Here is a 3444-nt window from a genome sequence, read left to right on the forward strand (position 1 = left end):
GCCTGTAGTCCCAGCTACTCGGGAGGCTGAGGCAGGAGAATGGCGTGAACCCGGGAGGCGGAGCTTGCAGTGAGCCGAGATCTGCCACTGCACTCCAGCCTGGGCGACAGAGCAAGACTCCGTCTCAAAAAATAAAAAAAGTTATATAAATCTAAGTTGAGCGATCAAAGTAACAGTACCATGAAATTCTCGATTTTGCCACGGACTAAAGACGAGAAGTGGATTGGATGGCTCACTAAACCGTAAAGACTATATTCCAGAATTAAGAGTTACAATGTCTTTGCTACATGCTTAAAATAGGAACCTGACTACTAGATAGGTAAGGAATTTGTGAGTAAAAATAAACCACTGCTGGCTTTGCATATTATCTGCTCTCCAGGAAAGGAATTCTGTGTAAGCCAGAACTTGAACCCCTGGTGACATTGATGTTAAAAGTTTACTTTTTTTATTATTGCCATCTAATTTACATATTATACAATTCACCCAATTAAGGTGTACAATGGTTTTATTATGTTCACAGCTCAGTCATCCTCACTGTCCGATTTCAGAACATTTTAATCATCCGAAAAAGAAACCCTCCAAGCCATTAACAGTCACTCCCCGGCCGGGTGCGGTGGCTCACACCTGTAATCCCAGCACGTTGGGAGGCCAAGGTGGGTGGATCAAGAGGTCAGGAGTTTAAGACCAGCCTGGCCAATTTGGTGAAATACAAAATACAAAAATTAGAAGGACGTGGTGACAGGTGCCTGTAATCCCAGCTACTTGGGAGGCTGAGGCAGAGAATTGCTTGAACCCGGGAGGCAGAAGTTGCAGTGAGCCGAGATCCTGCCACTGCACTCCAGCCTGGGCAACAGAGCGAGACTCCGTCAAAAAAAAAGAAAAAAGAAACGAAGTCTCTAGCCATAAAATGTACTTCTCAGGGTAATTTTTTGTTTGTTTGTTTTTTGAGACAGAGTCTTGCCCTGTTGCCCAGCCTTGAGTGCAATGGTGCAAACATGGCTGACTGTAGCCTCGACCTCCTGAGCTCAAGCAATTCTCCCACCTCAGCCTCCCAAGTAGCTAGGATCATAGGCGCATGCCACCATGCCAGGCTAATTTTTAATTTTTGTAGAGATAGGGTCTCACTATGTTGCCCAGGCTGGTCTCAAACTCCTGGGCTCAAGTGATCCTTCTGCTTCAGCCTCCCAGTGTGTTAGGATTACAGGCATGAGCCACCACACTCAGTCCCCAGGGTCTTTTACAGGATGAATCTCTCTAATACACTTTTTAGTACCTTTACAGTTGTGTTCTAACTTGTCTAAGTGATGGAGTTTCCACTACTTTCCTTAGGAGAAGCTTTCCTATAATATCATAAATAACAGTGTCTCAGAGTTGTTTGTAATATGTAGCCCATATTTTCATTGTTTGGTTCAGTTTATTTCATTTAAGCATTACATTACCTCCTTTGGACTGTGCAAAATACTCTGTCTGCCTCCCTTGGTAACTACCAAGCATCAGGACCTTAGTTAGTTCTTAGAATTACCTGGAAACCAGCAAAAAAAAAAAAAAAAAAAATTATATATATATGTGTGTGTGTGTGTGTGTGTTTTACCAGGTAACAAATAAAAAGGAGACCACCGAACAAACTGAAACATGAGACTGAAATAAAAGTTATGCCTCAGGCCGGACGCGGTGGCTCAAGCCTCTAATCCCAGCACTTTGGGAGGCCGAGACGGGCGGATCACGAGGTCAGGAGATCGAGACCATCCTGGCTAACACGGTGAAACCCCGTCTCTACTGAAAAATACAAAAAACTAGCCGGGCGAGGTGGCAGGTGCCTGTAGTTCCAGCTACTCAGGAGGCTGAGGCAGGAGAATCACATGAACTCAGGAGGCAGAGGTTGCAGTTAGCCTAGATAGTGCCACTGCACTCCAGCCTGGGCGACAGAGCGAGACTCCGTCTCAAAAAAAAAAAAAAAAGTTATGCCTCAGCGGGTGGATCACCTGAGGTCAGGAGTTTGAGACCAGCCTGGCCAATATGGTGAAACCTTGTCTCCACTAAAAATACAAAAATTAGCTGGGCGTGGTGGCACACACCTGTAATCCTAGCTACTCAGGAGGCTGAGGCAGGAGAATCACATGAACTCAGGAGGCAGAGGTTGCAGTTAGCCTAGATAGTGCCACTGCACTCCAGCCTGGAGGACAGAGCAAGACCCCATATCCAAAAAAAAAAGAAAGAAAGAAAGAAAAAGCCTCCTAGTTAATGAAAAGGTTTTTGTGAAGGTAAATTCTAGAATTTGTAATATTTTAGGACAGCTTTTAATCAAGTGCCAGAGCATAGAGAGCTCACCAGGTCAAGATATTTTTTTCTGATAATCTTCCTGATAATCTACAAAACTACAGCCAGCCATCTTGCTGATCTTAGATCTACAAAGCCACCTACAACTGTAAGGATATGCTGTTATCTCGGCTGCCATCAGAGATCATCTCCTTCATCTGGACTCTGGATTCCTTCCTCTCCTTTCTCTCTCACCTTCTCCAGGATTTTGGTCCAGCATTTATCCCCTCTCATCTGCAACATCACACCCTCTCTTCTCACTGGACACAGCTGTGGTAGGAACACCAACTGTCTTTCATTTATGTGTGTGTTTGTTTGTTTGAGATAGGAGTTTGTTCTGGAATCCGGGCTGGAGTGTACTGGCATGGTCACTGGCTCACTGCAGCCCCGACCTCCTGGGCCCAAGCAATCCTCCCACCTCAGCCTCCTGAGTAGCTGAGACTACAAGCATGCACCATCACACCCAAGTAACTTTTGTATTTTTTGTCGAGACAGCGTCTCCCTATGTTGCCCAGGCTGGTCTCAAACTCCTGGCCTCAAGTGATCCTCCTATGTCAGCCTCCCAAAGTGCTGGGATTACAAGTGTGATCTTTAAACACATACTAACTTGGCCAGGCATGGTAGCTCACACCTGTAATCCCAGCACTTTTGGAGGCTGAGGCGGGTGGATCACCTGAGGTCGGGAGTTCGAGACCAGCCTGAGCAACATGGAGAAACTCTGTCTCTACTAAAAATACAAAATTAGCCAGGCATGGTGGTGCATGCCTGTAGTCCCAGCTACTCCGGAGGCTGAGGTAGGAGAATCGCTTGAACCCAGGAGGTGGAGGTTGTGGTGAGCTGAGATCATGCCATTGCACTCTATCCTGGGTAACAAGAGTGAAACTCTGTCTCGAAAAACAAAACAAAAACAAAACCAAAAAAACAAAATACTAATTTTAAAAACTCTGTAGCCAGCCTACAGTATTATGTGATAGCAGCCTGAACAGATTTAAGACAGGGAAGGATCCAGGCACAGTGGCTCATGCCTGTAATCCTTATGTTGCCCAAGCTGGTCTCAAACTCCTGGCCTCAAGTGATCCTCCTACGTCAGCCTCCCAAAGTGCTGGGATTAAAAGTGTGATCTTTTTT

The sequence above is a fragment of the Mandrillus leucophaeus genome, unplaced genomic scaffold (genome assembly GCF_000951045.1).
Source record: "Mandrillus leucophaeus isolate KB7577 unplaced genomic scaffold, Mleu.le_1.0 Scaffold52, whole genome shotgun sequence".
In the NCBI taxonomy this organism is placed as follows: domain Eukaryota; kingdom Metazoa; phylum Chordata; class Mammalia; order Primates; family Cercopithecidae; genus Mandrillus; species Mandrillus leucophaeus.